The sequence below is a fragment of the Tiliqua scincoides genome, chromosome 4 (genome assembly GCF_035046505.1).
Source record: "Tiliqua scincoides isolate rTilSci1 chromosome 4, rTilSci1.hap2, whole genome shotgun sequence".
Taxonomy (NCBI): Eukaryota; Metazoa; Chordata; class Lepidosauria; order Squamata; family Scincidae; genus Tiliqua; species Tiliqua scincoides.
In genome coordinates this window covers 93,150,431-93,170,955 of record NC_089824.1, presented here as the reverse complement: position 1 = coordinate 93,170,955, position 20,525 = coordinate 93,150,431, and the positions used below count along the sequence as shown (strand labels likewise).

The 20,525-nt window shown below is 45.3% G+C and overlaps 1 protein-coding gene across 1 annotated transcript in view; it reads left to right on the top strand.

Moving 5' to 3' along the window:
* The first annotated feature begins 509 nt into the window (after nt 1-509).
* The window catches only part of BASP1 (brain abundant membrane attached signal protein 1), a 74,038-nt gene continuing 54,022 nt past the window's right edge, over nt 510-20,525 (top strand). The window contains exon 1 of the mRNA XM_066625865.1: nt 510-722. The gene's annotated coding sequence lies outside the window, so the exon portion shown is untranslated. The remainder of the gene's footprint in view (nt 723-20,525) is intronic.

Sequence of the window (20,525 nt, the reverse complement as noted above, 5' to 3'; positions counted from 1 at the left end):
GCGACCTCTCGCTCCTCCAAAAAAGCCAGGAGGGTGTGGAACTCTTTGTTGCTCTCTCTTCCCCCATATCCAATTCAGATGGTGCAGGATAGCAACCAGAAGTACGCACCCCCAAAAAAGCAGGTTGAAAAAGGGAAGAAAGCCAAAAGATGAAAACAAGTGCCCAATTTCCTCTGGAGGGTGGAAAGATCCCCTGGGTCAGGAGAGATCCAGCAGGAGAGATCCTTCCCCGGGATCCCTTCAGGTGGGGTTCAGAAGCTTGCAATGCAAGGCAGGTTTAGGCACCTTGCAAAACGGGACTCCTCTTGGAGAGGGCAAAGCTTATATATTGAAAAGCTTGGCTCAAGGCGCCCCCTAGGGTTGCATCTCTTGCAAGCAGCAGAGCTGGACTGGGGGAGGCAGCAGCGATGATTAAAGCAGACCCGTGAAGTGCGCGCTTGCGCGTGCACGTGTGGCTTTTGAACTGCCCACAGACTGTCACAGAGAGAAGCGGGAGGGAGGGAGAGAAATGCAGAGGCAGCAGTAGCAGGAGCGGCGGCGCCGGCATTGCTCCAATCAGCCCGCTCCAGCCACTCGCTCCACTCCACTCCCAGCCAGCCAGCCAGCCAGCCAGGGAGATCTCCGGAGACTCATCGGGCACAGGGCTAGCCGGGACTCTGCCTTTGTGACCCCAGACCGCACGGACACCCACACAAAGGGGGACCGAGGAGCCCAGAAGGAAGGTAAGAGCTGCTCCTTCTGCCCCAGCCTGGGGCGTTTCTGCCCCCATCACTCCAGCACCACATTGTTATCTCTCAGAGACATTTTGTGTGCATGAAGATTTCTGATAGATGGAGGCAACAATGGAGCCCCGGTGGTGGGAGAAGCAGATCTGGGCACCCCCCTCTCTCTCGATCGCCTGTGGGGGGCTTTCTCTGGGGAACAAAAGGGGGGATGCATTGATGGGCGTCCAGAGATGGGTCTGTTGCACTCTATTCCGGGAGACAGTGGAAGGGGGAGGTTCTGTGATGGGAAACGGGCACGGAGAAATCGGGATGGGGGACTGTTATATATTGGGGGGGGGGTTTGTGTTTGAAATCACCCCACCCACTCTCTTTCTGCAAGAAGGAAAAAAATGTGCATGCACCTTTTGCCAAAAAAAAACACTGTCCACGATCTGAAGAAGACACATGGAGTGGGGAGGGGGGGAGAACTACATCCATGTTCAGATCACGCAGAGGGGGGAGGGGAAGAGGGAGAGCGGAGCGTCTGGCGAGATATCATGGACCAAACATGTCTCATCGGGGGCTTGGAAGGCTGGTTTCCACCACTGTGACCTGTGGAGCGCTTGGCAGAAAACTCCCAAAGAGCTGTATGTGTGTTGGGGCAACAGTTAAAACATTTTTTTTAAAAGCCCCCCCCCCCTTATAATGAAAGGACAGGGATGCGGTCCTCGTCAATGGACGCCTGCCAGATTGAGCCCCATTGGCATGTCACTGGGTGGCTGTGTCTGCTTAGGCGATCGTCAAGAAAAGAGCTTACAGCTTTATTAGCAGTCACGAGTCTGCTTTAAGGGGAGGGGGTAGAAAGAAAAGAAAATGACAGGCATCGCTGCAACAATTTTAATCCCTCGTACCAAGATGCATGTAAATTGGGTGGGGGTGGGGGGAGGTGAGCAATTCCTGGGCAATTGCTGCAAGGCTGAGATGGGGGGGGCAGCAAAGACCCATAGGCTGCTCGTGAAGATGCTTTCTTAGAGCAGTAACCCGTTCCAGTGTGCATGCGAATTGGGTGGGGGATGAGCAATTCCTGGGCTAAGGCTACAAGGCTGAGATGTGGGGAGGGGGAAGCAAAAACCCATAGCATCTTCTCAAGCAGCCTTTCTTAGAGCACTAACCAGGATTCATGCAAATAGGGGGAGGGGGGAAGTGAGCAATTTCTGGGCAATTGCTACAAGGCTAAGATGGGGGGGGAGCAAAGACCCATAGCATCTTCTCAAGCAGCCTTTCTTAGAGCACTAGCCCATGCACGTCTACTCGGAAGTAAGTGCTGTTTTGTTCCGTGGGCTTCCTCCCAGGAAAGTGTGTACAGGATCGCAGCCTGAGTAGTTCCACGTATTGCAGAGATCTTGGTGGCTTCTTATTTCCAGGCTTCTTTCTGGATCGGGGCCCTGCTCTCATCTCTCCAGCTCTTCCCCCACCCCCAAGCCAGTGTAGCTCCTTGTTCATCATGCATCCTGCAGTTTTTCTCTCCAGCCTCCACCCATCCCCCCCACCCCCGCTGGGTAGCCACAGGCTGGTCACTGCACAGAAAACGTGCGCTCAAGATAGCGGTCTGAGCAGTGTAGACCCCAAGATGCCACCATTTCTCTTTAGGGATGCTCCCTGGGGGCTGTCACCGATGTGCACCCCTAAATGCATGCACACGCACGCCCCGGGCTGCCTGCCGTATCGGGGAGGTAGGGCGAGAAAGCCCCTCTCGTTTGCAGTACTGCAGGGGAAATGAATGAAACTCTCCTGTAATTACCTATTCCTTTGTCTTCGCCTGGCGCATGCGTAGGAGAGCAGGGTGTGGAAGAAGGCAAGTCGGTCCATGGTTAGTCAGGCTCAGATCAGAATCATGGGCAGAACAAAGGCAGGCAGGAGGCGTCCTGAGATCATAATCATCCCAGATCAGGAGGACAGCATGGCAGCAAATCCATCTGCCAGCAGAGCCATCTTCTTTAAGCTCATTGTTAAAAGCTCCAAACATTCTTGGGGGGGGGGGGAAGAGGAGAGACGTGAGCCTCAGCATCCAATTTGCAACCCTATGTGAATGCAATTTTCTTTAATATTGAGCTTTCATTCTAGAGTGGTTCATGTGCTAACCAGTACAACACTGTGGTGGAAGGCAACAGTGCTGCTCATGTGCTATTGAAATTGAGCGGAAAAAAGGGTAACAGACTGAATAAGGTGGGTGTAAGCACTGCCAGATTTTCACTCCCTTGTATCTTGCAAAATGGCTTTCAGGCAACCATACTGAGAAGAGGGGCGACCATTTCACTGCACTCAGCCACTCAGTGCTGGGGTTGACTAGCCTGGCCATCTTGTCTGCAAACCCAGATGAGCAGACTTCGCTAGACCAAGCCCATGAAAAAAGGAAATTAGGCAGCTTCAGCTTACTAGTGCAATTAAATTGCAGGTTTGATGGTACTGTCAAGAAGGTGCTGCTGTCAAAGGCCAAATTTCTCCACCTAGAGAGAGATTCTGTCCTATAGGGTGTTGGAGAAAAGGTGAGATACTTGAAATCTGTCATGCTTCACCCCCCATCTCTCATATGCTCTTGATGTCTAGTTCACAGCTTCTCTTCTCTTCACTGTTGTTATGAGAGCTGATTTGCCAAGATGCAGGATATAGATACAGAGGAGCATTTGAACATACATCTACAGCTGAAGCTGGATAAAATTCTCCTTGCCACTTGGTTCAGTGATACAGATGACACACTGGAGTGGCTTTGTGTGGGTTCACAGTTTGGTTCTCATTAAAATGTTGGTATCATAGTTGATTCTGAGAGTGAACAAATTCTTGTTCAACCATCTGGGAAGAATCTGACTAAATAATGTTTGCTTAGCTATAACTGCTTGAGAGCTATAAAAATTGTGTGCTTCTTGGGTGGATATTGATGCTAGTTTTATTACCTCTGCACACACTGTGTGTGGCACATTTCTCCTTGCCACATGGGGTGCTGATAACAGATGACCATACTCACCCAAGGTAGTTAGTCTGTCTAGGTGTATTAATGCTAGAATAAAAGCAATGAACTTGAGTTTTCAGATTCACCTGGGGTGAATAGCTAGTCAAAGATTGGCCAAAAGAGAGGAATGATTGTAGTTGTAGAAAGAAAATCACATCTAGGTCTAATTCAAAGAAATACTAAACAATGGAGACAACCAAAAAGTCTGCTTTTTTTAAATTATAGCATTTTAATCCCATTTTTACCTCAAGGAAGAATATGTGATTCCTTCCCGCTTCTTTTTATCCGCACAACAAACCTCAGAGGTAGGTTCGGGTGAGAGACTGTGACTGCCCCAAATGCACCTAGTGAGTTTCATGACTGAGTTTGAACTTGGCTCTCTTCCGCCCTAGTTCCAACACGGTTATCACTATACCACACTGATTCTCTCTTACTGCCTCTTGCCATGCTGATTGGGTAACCTGTGGCCACAGGCCTCAGAATCAGTCAGCTAACAGCATATTTCCTTGACCACAGGACATAACAAACTCATGACAAAATGTATAACTGAAAGCTGCTGGGTTTCAGTATGGGGGAGGGGAATTTTATACATAAGGGCAGGGCCAGATCAGCACACTTAACAGCCTACTGCTGGATATATTCAGCATTCAGATTGTAAAAATGCCATGAGTTTTAAGAGCATTTGTTGTGGCTACATTTTATACCACCTAACAATTAAAGGAAGTGTAGCAGCACTGGTCAAACAGTTTTTTTTTTTTTTTAGTGCTTTTGGAATCTCTGTGACACAGACCCAGTAGTCACTGGTTGCACTAATGAGCTTACCGGAAGTGTTGCTCTTATGAGAAAGAATCTCCTATAGTCTGGTCTGAAACATGAAGGGGAGATGACCCCACCTTCCCTGAGCAGTACCTCTGATCTGGATATAGGGGGTGAAAATAGAAACTGGAGTTTTGGAAAGAGAATAGGAGCATAAATGGTTATTATTATTATTATTATTATTATTATTATTATTGCCTGCCTGCCTGCCTGCCTGCCTGCCTGCCTGCTGCTTATCCCTTTGCCTGATAGTGATGGGCCTCCCAGGTTTTACTACAGAATAGTGTCTTTACTTGCTGAGCATTTTAGTTTCTGCTGCAGAAAGCTATATTCCAAGTCAAAACTGCTAACATGAAATTACTATCTGCCCCCCTCTCTCCACTTCTTCACTCAGTTTAGTACATGTTAATATGTCAAAACAGCAGATTAGGTAACTCAGGAAATTTGTTAGTGAAATAACTGTTGGGGAAGCACATCACACAACACTGCTTTGTGAAATGGATTTAACTGAAAATATGTCCCCTAATTGCATCCTGGTAAAATATTGTTTCAATGGTATAACACTCCACAGAACTTAATTTGCTTGAAATAGTTTCGATACTCTTGCCTGCTTTCCTTTTTCTCCTTCCACCTTTCAATATGATGTGTTTAAAAAGAGATTCAACAATCAGAAATCTTTTAACTCTTATTAAAGAATGTTGAAATTAAGTTAGAAAAAAACCCTATCCAATTTCTGCCAAGACTATGTACTTTCTGTCTTTATTGCCAGTCCATGTAAATGACAACATTACTCACTACAACTGGAAGCCTCAAATAAAATGTATGTTCTAAAGATTTCCTGTATTTGCCTTTCTTTCTTACAGTCCCCTATTGCGGCTAATATTGTGACCTGTTATTAAACGTTTTGTATAATATGTTGTACTTGAAAAAATATTCTATAAAAAACAAGTCTTTTTTTTACGTAATATTTGTTGAAGTTCATATTATAGAAATGGAAACTCCCTCTCAAATAATCACTTCTCGTTTACACTGTCGCTTTTGAGTACATGACTGGCACTAATGCCCTAATCATGTCAACCAAAAGTATAGCTCATTCAATAAGGCTTAAATCCTGATGCAGTTAGAATTGGGGTGCAAGCTGACCAAAGCTGCTATGTTAAAATTTTTATAACTAACACAGAGCCCAATTCTATGCATATCTATGCAGAAGTCAGACCCATTTTAGTCAATGGGGCTTACTGCCAGGAAAGTGTGGATAGGATTGCAGCCAGAATTTTAATGGGATTTACTTCTGAGTAGAAATGGAATGGATTGGGCTGTACCATTGCAACATGTTGCCTTCTAAAGACCTACTTGGTAGGTTTAGAAATGCCCCGAAGGAAGAACGATTTTGCAATTGTGGCCTCAGAGAGGCAGACTCTCTTCCACTCATTGTTCTGCACTGTGCTTTCAATCAAGTGCTCAGAGACCATTATCTCCCCTCATTGTCAGGAATCAAAAAAGGTCTCTCTGAGATCACCTCTTTACAACTTTTGCTGGTGGGTGAATCTGAATTAGTGACCCTTCCAGTTGCTAAATTTTTATATTTGAGCAACTTGAAGCGGGCTAAGCTGCTGGTCCTAAGCAACTTGGAGCAACTCTGTAAGTAAATTGTTGTGTTTTAACCCTTACGTTTATCTCTCTTTTAACATATACCTTCATACATGACTGCCTGGAGATATTAGTTGTAAAACTATATGCCTAATAAAGGTTTGTTGTTGTTGTTGTATGGATTGGGCTGTAAGGCCGCAATCCTATCCAATTGTCCAGAACTGATTCAGCTGTGCCAATGGGGCATGCACTGCATCCTATGGTGGTGAGGCAGTCATGGAGGCTTCCTCAAGGTAAGGGAACATTTGTTCTCTTACCTCAGGGCTGCATTGAAGCTGTAAGTGCTGGAATCAGTGCTAATTTACTTAGGGAAAGGCCCAATCCTATCAAACATTCCAGCACTGATGCAGCTGTGCTAACAGGACATGCGCTGCATTCGGTGGTGGTGGTGGGAGTCACAGAGGCCTCCTCAAAGTAAGAGAACATTTGTTCTCTTACTTGGGTCTACATTGCAGCTGCATATATGCTGGAAAGTTGGATAGGACTGGGCCCTATATTCAACTTGGGTTGAGGTAATCTAGTCTGATCCTATGCATACAGGCTGGACCTATCCATAAGGGATTGGTTCCTGGATGCCCCTCCCTCCTGCAGGAACCAAAATCTGCAGATAATTAAATCCATGGGTGTGGTCCAGTTGGGCCTCTGGATGCAACCAGAACCTTCTTCTGGTCATGGCCACAGTGATTCATATGCCTGTAGAGGCCATCCACGGCTTCTGCAGTGGTTCTCAAACTTTGAGGGAGCTTTATTTCCTCAGTAAGTAAAGCTTTGTGGGGGAGGGGAAAGGGCAGGGAATTGTTCCCCAGGATTGCATCCCTAAGGGGGGCGAAGGGGGGTACTTTCTCTTGAGTCCCATTGCGGGCTGCTGGAGGTGTGTGGAGCCCTGCGCAGCCCTCTGCAGGGCTCCTCGAGGCTTGGAATCTTAAAATGGAGTGATGGCAAAGCACTTCTTGTTTGCACCTCCTGTAGCCTCCAGCAGCCCTCACTGTGACAAGTAAGTGAAAGCACCCCCTTTGCCTCCTTTAGGGTCACGATCGTGGGGATCGCTTCCCTGCCTCTCCTGTTCCCCTGCCCCTTTGATGGACAGGGGAAGCATTACATGAACTGGTGAGTTGCAAACCACCAGTTTGAGAAACACTGCTCTGTGGGTCTCAGAAAGCCCTCCGGAAGTGTTGGAAGGGCACTTCCTTGTTTTGGGAAAATCAGAAGTGCCCTTCTGAAGCTTCTGGGGGCCTCTGAAAACCTGCATATGACCAAAATGAGGTTCTGGTCGCATCCAGGAAGTCCTCAGTGGGTCATCCAGCTGCTGATTCAGAACCTGCAGTGGGTCAAATCCTCAGGTTCTGAATTCACTGATAAAGAGGACCCACCTGTATTTACTCAGAACTAAATCCCACTGAATCTGGGGAGGGGGGTTGCTTTCAAGCACATGTGGCTAGGCCATCCTTATTTGCCCATAAATCTAATTGAAATCAATGGAATTTACTTCCCAGTAAATTAAATTAAAATTGTGCTTCTAGTCTGTCTTGTTCCAATAAATCTTTAATTCCATAGATCTTACATTGCAGTGGTTCTCACACATTTAGCACCAGGACCCACCTTTTAGAATGAGAATCTGTCAGGGGCCCACTGGAAGTGATGTCATGACCGGACGTGACATCATCAAGCAGGAAAATTCTTAACAATCCTAGGTTGCTATCCTACTCACACTTACCCAGGAGTAAGTCCCATTTACTATCATTATTAAAAAAATATACATAGTAGCTTGTTAAAAGTACAGGTTTGTAATATTTTCTCCAAATGCAGTCACATACCATGGTGGCATCGTCCAATATATTAAAAAAAAATACTGAAATGAATGGGGACCCACCGGAAATTGGCTTGCGACCTACCTAGTGGGTCCCGACCCACAGTTTGAGAAACATTGTTATATTGATTTGCAAAATTTTACTTGGTGAAAGCATAGGGTTTCGCTTTATCAGAGGTCACATTTATAGTCCACCTGGTTCCCAAGGTATCGCATGCAGATGATGTCACATGAAAGCCCAGAAACTAAATAGAGCTGTGGGTGGAGCGTCTGTATTCCCTAGATACTATATCTTACTTCCTTGCTTCTTTGGTCTTTTCATACCCATCTTTCTTGCTATTTACCTCTCCCATTCTTGAGAAAATACTTGAAATATATTCTTGTGTGTATATACATACTTGTATATACGTATTCTTAATTCAGGGCCCAATCCTATCCAACTTTCCAGGGCTGATGCAGCCATGCCAACAGGGTGTGTGCTGCATCCTGCAGTGGGCGGTCAGTCCCTGATGTTTCCTCAAGGTAAGGAAATGTTTGTTCCTTTACCTTGAGGCTGTATTGTGGTTGCATTGGCACTGGAAAGTTGGATAGGATTGGGCCCTCAGTCAGGATATTTTATGCAAATCAAGCAAGTGTTTGTAAATGGAAAGGTTTGTGTAACGTACCAGGAATATAATACGGAATTTCTTGATCTGCAGTACTACCTGCCCTGGCTGTGGACCCCTGGTAATGTCACTGGTTCTGGTTCTAGATGAGATGTTACTCTTGAAGCTTGGATGCAACAAGGGTATGGATAACAAGAGGGTGAAGGTTAATGTTGGACTGTACCTGTTTTGGGTTGTTCCTGGTTTGTCCTTGTTGCAGTAAACCCCTTCCTGAAACAGATTTCTGTTGCATTGTGGTCCCTTGAATAAAAAAAACCTCAGACATGTCCTACCCCACTCCTTTTCGATTTAGAACTTCCCCTTGGCAGAAGACACAAGGGGCAGGGGTAGCTATACACCCTGTGTCATAAATCCTGATGTTACAGAATGGAGGTGGAAAACTTGAACTGTTACCCTAGGTAGCTTTCTCACACATCAGGTATGAATGTGGAGTGAAATGGTTGCCTGATTTGCTTGTGCATAAGGAATTTGCTGCAGAGCACCTGGAAATAATGAAGTTTCACCATCTCTCGAACGCAATCATTTTTCCTGTGAAAAATCATACATTAATGCAGATCTTTAAATGTCATATACAAGAAAACTTACCATATATTACACTCTATTAGAGGATTAAATTTCCCCAGATATAAAAGGAATACAAATGTTTTTGATAGAAATATTCCATATACCTAGCATTTTCCTTTTCTTCTCTCTGGTTTTGTCTCCATTTTGTGAAGAAAAAACTGAAAGACAGGAAGAGTCTAGAGAAGATGTCTTCCTCTCAGGCAACAATCCCTTCCAAAGGATGAATGTTTTGGATTAAGTTGTTGAGCTGAGTTGGGAAATAGGAAATTTGGGGAATGGAGTGAGGGAGAAAGAACTGGTTGGCCTTTTTCTTGTCAATCAATGTGAATTGCAACCAGGCAACAATGAATGAAGTCAAGGAACAAATTCCTGAAAGCATCAGAGATTTGAAAATAGAAACCATATGCAATGTAATGGAGGCTTAATGCATTAAGAAAGGCTTTCAAGATATAGTACGATAGAGGGAAAAAAAATGCCTACAGAAGATGGAAAGCACTTGTAAAATTAATCTCTCCCCTGCAGCATTTTAAGATCTGACATGCCACAACTTTCTTGTGTTCCAGATACTGATAGCATCTACACATCTTATTTCAAAAGTGATTTGAGTAGCTGCAAATTGTATCTGTTGGAGTTTTGTTTGGTTGGTTTTTTTGTTTCAGAGTGAATGAAATAAACACACAAAGAAGAGAAACTTTTCCTATTTGGACAGTATGTTACTGTAATGATTTGTTTCATCTTGCAATTTTGCTATGGTTGGAAAAACAAAGCATTTTCATGACAGATTATCAATTGATACAAGGACAGACCTTTTCCAGCATGTATGATATTATCAGAATTTGCATCTTGGTAAAATTGCAGAGATATTCAGAGTTAATTATTATGACTAGACACAATCCAGACTCATTTGAATTGCATAGAGTTCAGCAGGATAGATAATGGCATGCTCTCTCCCATTGAAATGATTGGGACAAAACAGTTCTAATTTACATTTGATTGTGCCCAGTATGTTTAAAATGAAATTCATATGGGTTCTGACTGTAAGGTGGGGTTTGCGTAATGGAAAGCCCCCCTCCCCGTCTTTCACATTGAAAACTAACATGTCACAGAGAAAGCTAAGCCAGAACTCATTTCCAGGGTCTGTGATTTCTCTCTCTCTCTCTCTCTCTCTCTCTCTCTGTGTGTGTGTGTGTGTGTGTGTGTGCGTGTTTGTACACACCTACGTGTGCATGCTTCGGGGCTTTCTGTCATGAATTTCCATCTGCATTCTGAAGTGGTATAGCCAGGGAGAGCTAGAACGGGTTGCCCATATAGTTGTCATGTGATCATGCCAGTGGGGCCCCCCCCCAGAACATGCCCAATTAGCTGGGCATGTAACAGACAGGTAACAAGTAACAAAGAGGACTTCTAGAATAAAATCTCTGTGAATGTGTGACATGGTGCTGACTTGGAGAGTCTGGTTTATGGCTCCTCCATTCTGATTCTTTTGACCTGCAGATCCTTAACATGGAATGGGCATGAGATATGGCAGAGAGTCTGGCCCTACCCTAGATGAAGTAATGCCTCAGGCACAAACTACCAGCACCTTGCTCTTGTCTGTCTATTCATCAAGACCATCTACATGACTATGGTCAAAGGGAGATTTAAGGAACTGACTCTGGGCTAGCTTCTCTCCTTCAAATTAACCAGTCATTAGGATAAAAGTTTGATCCCTCCAAACCTTGTGAACTGACTAGTTTGAACAAACCTATATTCTGTTCCAGCACTTGCAGAGGATACTATACTATACTGTGCTGACTGCTCCTTTGCAGGGAAACTGCAACTACATAAGTGATGCCTACGCAGGGCTGGGTTGTGTGAGGTTTCATTGTTTTTCATTTTGCCTCTAATCCCAAATTCCTGTTTTTACCTATTCAATCCTTGCCCATTTCCCTTTTTGTTTTTGTCTTTTCTTTTTTTTTTAAAGTAAACTCTTGTTGCTTTTTTACAAATTATTTTCCTGTTTCTTTCTGTCCAAAACTAAGAGCATTTGCCTCTTGCATTTTGGCAATTGGGGCAAACACTGCAAAGGGGAAGTGCTAAGGAAGTGGGATTGGCTGTGCTAGGTGGTTTCTTGGATCACATTGAGAGAAACCAGGCAGTAGGGACTGCTTCAGACAGGAGATACCATGTGGAAGGGCACCCCACTTTTAGTCTTTTCTCTTCCTGGTTACAGCAGCGATCCCATTTTTGATGGCTTACCAAAGGCTTGGTGATGCTGTCATGATCATTGTCAAGCTCTGGACAGAAACTGCAAGGGGCTCTAATTTTAGCTGCATAGACACACAGCTTAGAGGGAATAGTGATCCCAAGAGATGCTCTAGGCCCCCAGTCTAATCTTCTTCACCCATCTCCACATCAACATTTTATGCACCCCTTTGTCTTTTTTAAAATCATGGAAGCTGGAAGATTAGGTGAGAGAAGTGCAGTTGCAGCTGTGCAGTGCAGTGCTAGACTGGCAGTAGTGGCAGCACAATGGCTCTCCCCAGCTATTTGCAACCTCCTGCCAATTACTGCCTATCCCAGCTAGCAAGGAAGGCTTGATAATGGCTCTGGATGGAGGAGGTTGGGCAGAGAGAGAATGGCTTTCATGTAGATTTCAGAGATGAGATAGGGCAGTGATCTTCAACCTTTTTTGTGCCACAACCCCAATAAGAAAATAAAGTATGAGGCTGGAGACCCACCATCAGTTGTGACTTGTGACCCCATCCCGGGACCCTATCCACCCATGCCTGCCTCTGTTCTGCCCTCTCAGCACTGTTGGTTGTAACCAAATATTATTATTAGAGAGAGCAGAAAAAGTTACCATGATCCTGTCACTAGTGAAAGCCATTTTAGCACAATTGCTAAGATCCTGAACAAGACTGGAACACAACCTCCTGGTACCTGAAGGAGTACACTAGATGCCTCCCCCTTTATTCAGTGGTGCTCTAGTCAAGTGGTCTTCAACTTGTTTCATTCCTGAAAGTTACCATGGCCACACAAGAGAGGCTTTGTGACCCCTTTGGGGTCCCAACCCCAAGTTTGAAGAACACTGGATTGGGGATCTCTGAGAATTCTCTGAAAAGTACAACACCCAAGATTCCTTAAGAGGAACCATGATGGTTCTAGTGCTATAAAACTAGTATCTGTATATGGGTGCAGTATAGATCTGTCTTAAACCTCCAACCATCTCACTTAGCTCCCCTAATTCCTAATTTTTGAGCACTGCCATGTTCAATTGTTGATTACATCTGTTGCCTTTTTTCATTCTTACTTCATTGCCTTCTCTTGTGAACCCACCTGTACCTAAACATACTTCCCTTTTATATCCTTTAAGCCTTAGTGGTATTCAAACTGGGGTGTTGCGATGCCCCAGCCTGTGGGTTCTGGCTCTGCCCCCTTAAGGAGCGGGGGCAGCCAGGAGACAGCGGGAAGACAGCGGCGCAATCTGCAGGGTCGCGCCACTCAGGGGGGCTGCAGGGACTTGGGTACACTTGCCCAAGCCTCCTGCAGCCTCCCAGGGGTGCGGAGAGCCCTGCGCAACCTTCGGTGCAGCTCCCCATGTCAGGAAAAGCTAAAGCGGAGTGATCACGCCCCGCTGCGCAAAACCAGAAGCAGAGCAGGATCACTCCACTTTCCCTTCTGATGGGGCTGCAGGGACTGGGGTGCACTCACCAGTCCCTGCAGCAGCTGTCCCTGTGTGCGGGGAGCCCTGCGCGAGCGCCTGCAGGGCTCCCCAGGATAGGGAAAGGAAGAGTGGGGCGATTGCGCTCTGCTTCCGCTTTTGCAGAGGCAGAGCAGAGGCTCATGCAGGGCTCCCCGCACACAGGGACGATTGCTGCAGGGACTGGTGAGTGCATCCAAGTCCCTGCAGCCCCCTGAGCGATGTGATCCTGGGGATTGCGTCGCTGCCTCCCCCCTGCCCCTGCTACCTCCCCCCTGCCCCCGCGAAGACTTACTGTGGGTTTCAAACCGCAGCCTTAAAGGATTAGTGGTTAAGGACATCACTTCACTTTAAATTCCTCCTCAAAACCTTCATACGAAAACCAGAAGTGTGCTCTGATCACTGATTGGATCATGTGTGAGCATTGGGGAGGTCTACAGAGGGGGCTGCAAATCTCTGCAAATCTACCTCCTGGAGACCAGCATGACCCCCCAGGTAAGGAGGCAAATCCATTGCTCCAGGCGGATTGCTGTAGTGCTGTTGGGGCCTCCTCCTGCTTTTCTTCCACTCCTGCCAAGACTTACAGTGGTGCCAAGCCAACTCCCTTGCAGGAGTTTGGGACCTGCTGCCATATTTCTATTTTGAAAATAGATTACGCTGGGCAGTACCATCACAATAGTTTGAATAACTTCATAGATATTTTTTTTTAATGCAAACATTTGTTTCCTTTTCTTTGAGGTGTTGAAAGGACTGAAAGGTGTTGGCCTTTCTTCCTGTTCCCATTCTCCTCTCCTGTAAAAGACAATTCTGCACTGCCCTAAAATATTTCCTCTGCATAGAAAATGTGTAATTGGCTCACCTGAGACAGATGTTGTGACTAGAGAATAGCTGACTAGTCTTTCTGGGTCATTTCACACAGTCATTCTGGCACGTCAGCATGAGAGTTGCTAGGCTTGTGTGGTAACTCATATCCAAGGTCCATTCTGGATCATCCATTATAACAAGCTTAGATCACCACTCAGTGAGCTATCTGATCTTTTCCACCTGGCAAGATAGCTGCTTTGCTACAGGCAAAGTCAGGAATGCCAGCATAGCAAGCCCAAAAGCACATTCTGATAAACCAAAATGACTGTGTGAATTGGCCCTCAGGCTGATGAATGACACTCTTGAAAGTTCAGCCAATCAACACAGGAAGCTTCAAGCATTTCAGACACAGGACTTGCCAGACCTACAAACGCAAACTCATTGTTTTGGGGGGTTGTCTCCTTTACCATGAAGATTGTATCATGTCAGTCTTTCTCCCTTCCACCTTTTAAAAACCCAAGAGAGAGAAAATGGTGGTAGTGCCACCACTAGTATGATCCATGTCTTGGGGAAGACATGACCCTTTGTGGGTTCCAACTCAACTGCTGAACATCAGTGGATTAAAGGACTTTAAGAAAAGTCTTGCCTTGCTTCCAAAGCTCTTCCACTCGGAGCATAATATGATCTGAGAAGCGACATTCAGTGGTGTCTGGCAGGGACAGTGATGAGCTGTGGTTCACTGGAATGTACTTTGGTAATTCTATTCATAGAACCTTGAATAAAGACTCCAGTGAGCCTCCAAAAAATGTGAGGCACTGTAGCTTTTCACAGGCATTTGAATAATTACCAGGTCACTAGGAGTTCAGCTGTCATGTACTTCTGATGAGTCAGTCTCCCTGACAAACTGATTTCTTAACAAGTTATTGATAGTGATGGCAACTGAACTGCAGGGCTTCTTGTGGCGACTTAGGACTTGGCCAAAACAATGCGCTGTATTGACAGAGTCCATTAAGGCGTACTGTCCTCTCAGTCATATCTCAGGGCGGTTGCATTGAAGGCCATTCTCTGTGGCTGGCGGCAATTGTCTTCAAGTGCTTGAATTTGACTGCACAGTGTTAGCACTCCTTCCTGTCAGCTTCTTTTCTAAAAATATTCTATCCAGGTGTCATTGCCACACAAAGCCATCTGGTGCTTTTGGCTGACAGAACTGGGGATGCTGATGCCTTCTGCCTGATGTAGGCTCCATAAGAACTTCCTGGGAGAACTAGGTCCAAATAATTCTGAAGCAGAATCAAACTGCAGAATCTTTACCTGCATAGAGGTGAAGACTTGTGGCTCTTGTTGCATTTACATTCTGAATTTGAGAACTGTTTCCCACATAGCATAGTGCCTAAGGGGTGAGTTTGTCTAGGGTTGCCAGATAAAAAGTGGGACAAAGTGTTTGTGCCTTTAACCATTTTATAGAAGAGGGAATTTTGGCATGTGCAGCATTTTAAACCCTTCCTTGTTGAGCTGTGCTTGTAAAATTCCATCTTCCATACATTGGTAAAGGTATAGGCATTCTCTTGCACTTTGTATCAGGTAACCTTAAGTATGTGGGGCTATAATTATGTTCACTGCTGGGCCAGGCACTGTAAATATAAAGATAAAGATCATGCATACACTAGGCACAGGAGATGCTGGGTCACACAAATGTCTCTAAGTGAATGTGTCCTCATTCCTAGCCGAACACTTTTGAGGTGATAATGTGAAAACTGCTGTAATGTGTGAAACAACCCTGAATAGCAGCCCAATTCTGAGCTGCCTCGGGTGTGTGGATGTGGCGCTGAAAATGGCTGCTGCTGCTGTGTCCTGTGCACTTCAGCTGCCTGCTGGTGGCTCCTTGGGAGAAGGGGACTTTTGTTCCCTTCCCCTGGGTAAAGAGAGTAACCTTGCAATGGGGCTACATGATTCACCACCAACCAAAAGGTCGGTGGTGAGTCAAGAGCCTCCATGTAAGGTGGTGAGCCCAACATGGAGGCTCTGGATCCGGTGGAGCATTGCTCCACTGGTCCTGTCTCCGTCCCTCCCCACTCCCTCCTCTGCCCTCTCCCCACCTCCCATCTCCCGGTAATGCCTCTCCCGTCCTCTGCCCGCCTCCCCCCACACCTCCTGCTTACCTCTTACCGCTTACCTTTCTTCTGCTCGGTGCAACTGCTGAGTGGTGGCTTTTGGACACTTGCTTGCTGGTATCCTGGTGCTGACCAGTGCTGGAATACCACCAGCGCTTGCCCAGAGGTGAGCCAGCATGCTGAGCCCTGGACTGGGCTCTAAGTTTGCTCCTCTGTAGTTGGTTACATACGAAGTTGATATATCAGCCAACAAACCAAATGTGTTTGGGTGATCATGTAACTAAAAGAGACATAATGTTTGTTTGCTTTAAAGGGATGCCTCTTTTAAAAAAGGGGGGGGGGAGAGAAAAAGGCAATATCAGGCCAGTGGTAAAAGAGAACATAAATCTTTGTTTGCAAGCATTTGATCATTTCAGTTTACAATATGATGTAATTTATTCTGGCAATATCTGCAGTATTATTAATATCTTCATGTGCCTGTGTCAGTTATCACCATCAGATCTGGACTTATTCTGTGGGGGAATCTCTTCAGGAACTTGGCAACCAATCACAAGAGCTAGGGGGAGCAGGCCTTTAATATTTCTGATAGAGGTTTGTTGTTTTGGACATGAGGATGAGATATAGAAGATCAGGAAGTGCCTGACTGAAGGGGTAGAGCAATCTGGCACTTTGAGGAGGGCCATCCATCTGGTATCCTAATTTGCAATCATGGAGGCAAAAGATAGGTGAATGAGTTGCACCTCTGGCAGTGCAACTTAGCAGTAGGACAGCTGGGGGAAAGGGAAGGAAGGAAGGAAGACAGTTTGTCCTTAAGCTCCCATTACTCCTCTTCTCTTCTGAAACAACAAACTGTTGATCAAGGATAAGGCAGAGGGCCAAATCCAGGAGATCTGCCCTTGAGAGAGACTAAAAGGTCCTTGTGAACATGTGCATTGGCAACCTTCAGTCTCGAAAGACTATGGTATCGCGCTCTGAAAGGTGGTTCTGGAACAGAACATATTGCACTTTGTATTGGGCGTGTTGGACATAGGAAGAAAAGAACCAGTATTGGAAAACCAAAGGAGCCAGAGCGTCCATGAAAGCAGATACTTGATTCAGAGAAGCAGGGATAAAATGAAAAATGGGAGAAGTAAACAATGGGGGAGGAGGTAAGGTGAAGTAGCCACAGCAACCCAGGATGTGGTTTGTTTCATCCAAAAATGATGAAGTGACCAGGCCTAGAAATTGATAAAATGACCAGTTGGAGTTTAAGCCATTTTATTCTAAAGGTCTGTACAGTTAATAAGCTAAGAAAAGTTGTAGCGATGTGGGGAAGGGCTTAGCCATCACAGGGCCCAATCCTATCTAAGTTTCCAGCACCGGTGCAGCTGCAATGCCGACCTTAGGTAAGGGAACAAATGTTCCCATACCTTGAGGAGGCCTCTGTGATTGTCTCCCCACCACAGGATGCAGTACACACCCCATTGGCACAACTGTACCAGCACTGGAAAATTAGATAGGATTTGGCCCACAGTCAGTTCCCTAAGGAGGGGAATGGCCTTCAGAGCATACTGATGTGGATCCCAGAGAGGGTCTCTTACATCAGGCAAACTGTACAAGCATAATCTGCCCGCAATTGATAACAATGTTCTCAATTTTCTCCTCCTGAACCAATTTAGCAGTCAAATTGGTTTGTGCAAAGAATCAGAATGCTCCTGAAATAGGAACTGAGAAAGTTTCATTTTAAACAAAACATCTTGTGTTCATCAGAGTTATTTCTAATGACTGGAAGGTTAGTGGTTTATGGTATATGGCACAATCCAGTCAAAATTACTCACTTTCAATTTCCATTGATTTCCATTCTCCTATAATCAGATTTATGGAGTCAGTTTTAAGCAGTCAAAATGCACTTACATTATCTTAGTAACCCAATTGAAAAGAAGTGGGATTCAAAAGTGCTTAATTTAGGTTGGATCATGTCCATACTGGTGCCTGATTCAGTCAAGCACGTTCAAGTTCCTTTGATGTGAATGGGAAAGAGATAAGCACAAGCTAAACTCTCTGTGGAAACGATCCTTAAATGTGCTTACCATTTGCTAAAATGCTTTTGCTCCCAAGTTTCTCTCTGTTCAATGGGCATGATCTGGCCAAGGTTGTTTCTCCTTTCAAAGAAACATGGAATCAGTTTAAGTGTGTATATGTTCGTCTTCTACTTTACTATTTCTATGTCACTCATCTTAAGAGCTACTTTACACTGTGCTATACTATAGAGAAATGCATCTTAGATATTTTTTAGTTTTGGCTTTATAGTGGTGTCAAAATGTAATAAATGCCATGTATGAGAGGGGATATCTATGTGATAAATGGCAATACAGGGAGAAATACATTTATCGTATGTCTTTGGTCAGATCTGCCTCTCCAATAAATCTGCCCCTTTGGGATCTGTTCCAACATACCCTGAATGGATTCAGGCTTTTACGGTTAATATTTTGCTCTGCTTGGCATTTGTTTTTATCTGACTATTTTTACAAAATCAGATAAGAGAAATACACCTTAATATTATCTTTTTCTTCAGCTTCCCTACACAACTAGGATTTCTAGATGCATAAGTTTTACTTCATGCTTGGGGATAAATTCCTCTAACCCCACCCCAGACATGAAGAAGCTGAGGACTGAATATCCAGCCTACTGATTCCACTGAAGTTAAGGCCAATCCTGCCATTATGCAGAGTAAGTGGATTGCTTCAGGTGACAGATTTGGGGGTACCTTTTAAAGAGCAGCAAGTAATGAGTTATTATTATACAGTATTTGTACCACCATGCAGGGACAGACTACTATTAGAGGTTTTTTGCCCCAGGCACCAGCATGTCTTGGACTACCTCTGATTGGAATAAGTCCCTAGCTGGGACATTAAGAGTTGGCCCAGGGCTGATACTATGCTGTCTATATTCTGTAAACATGTGGCAAGATAGCAGTGGTCATGTTTTCTTTGCATGACTCCAGAATGAACTTTGCAGTTCAGTTATCATCTTGCCTTCTGTTTATGGAGTGCACATTACAGAGTCTGCCTTGCAACGGGATAGCAATGTAGCTGATTTTTCACAGCATGAAAATATCTTGTGAAACTTCTGTTTTCCAGTCTTGCAGTTTAAGATCATGGATTTAATTCACAGTTTAAAATCTTTCTGCTAGATGACTTTGCTAATCAACTAGCACTTGTTTCTACCCTTAGAACAGGGGTGCCCAAACCCCGGCCCGGGGGCCACTTGTGGCCCTCGGGGGCTCCCAATCCGGCCCTTGGGGATCTCCCAGTCTCCAATGAGCCTCTGGCCCTCCGGAGATTTGCTGGAGCCCATGCTGGCCCGACGCAACTGCTCTCAGCGCGAGGACAGCTGTTCGACTTCTCTCCTGAGCTGTGGGATAAGGGCTCCCTCCACTACTTGCTCTCCTACGTCTGTTATGCAGCAGCAGCAGTGAAGGAAAGGCCAGCCTTGCTTTGTGCGAGGCCTTTTATAGGCCTTGAGCTACTGCAAGACCTGCATTCATTCATTCATATAAATTCAATCTCTAAAAAATTCATTTATGTAAATTTATTCAAATTTTAAATGCAAATTAATTCATTTTTTCCCGGCCCCCAACACAGTGTCAGAGAGATGATGTGGCCCTCCTGCCAAAATGTTTGGACACCCCTGCCTTAGAACATTGCAGTATTAAAGTTCTACTGCTAGGGCACTTTTCCCCTGGGGACTGGGGATAAGAATAGGCCCTCGGTTTGGCTGTACTTGTCGTAAGAGGCGACTAAACAGCCACCGGGTAGATGGGACTCGTTAGCCTGGGAAGGCAGCTCATCTGAGAGAAGGAAAACTCTGATCCCAAACCTCCACTGCCTTGTGGCTACATCCAGTTATGGAAAAGGCTTCAGGAGTCAACCTCGAGGCAAAATCTGGAGCCGGAGTCCCTGAGGCAGTTCATGGCTGAACACAGTCACGTTCTGGCAACTCCTGCGACGCCGCTGGAACCAACCGTATTGGCCTCTGCCTTTCCATTGGACCATTTCAGCAACGTGGAGAGGGGGGATTTGCTGCATGGGTAACAGCCTATCCTCCATACCTACTTTACCCAGGCTTCGCGCACTGGAGAGGACACTCTGTTCCAGAGCACTATTCAGAGCGCGTTACCATAGTCTTCCGAGACTGAAGGATGCCAACAACACGAAGGGCACTTTAAACAGTTCAGTAAAGCATATTTTTGCTGACCGTGCAAGACATTTGTGAACACCCCTGAATTATTTATAATAATGCAAGGAAAGCACAAATCAGGCAAAGGTAGGCACTTTTAAGTTCACTTGATTTTACTGAATGAGAGCTAAGCATGAGCTTAATTTTTCCATGGAGATTTAAGAATGCTGAAGTCTGTATTGGTTGTAGCCCAGCCCCTTTTAAATCAAAAGAGGATATAGCTTCTCTGGTGTAGCTTTGCTTGCTGCTGTTGTTTCCATCTGAAGTGAGTGGGACCCCTAGATGGTAAAATTTACTCTGGTGCCTTAAGAAGACTTAGGGCGCAATCCTAACCCCTTATGTCACTTCTTTCCAGCACTGGCATAGCGGTGCCAATGGGGCGTGTGCTGCATCCTGCAGTTGGGTGTCACTCATGGAGGTCTCCTCAAAGTAAGGGAATGTTCCCTTACCTCAGAGCTGCATTGCCCTTATGTCAATGCTGGAAAGCACTGACATAA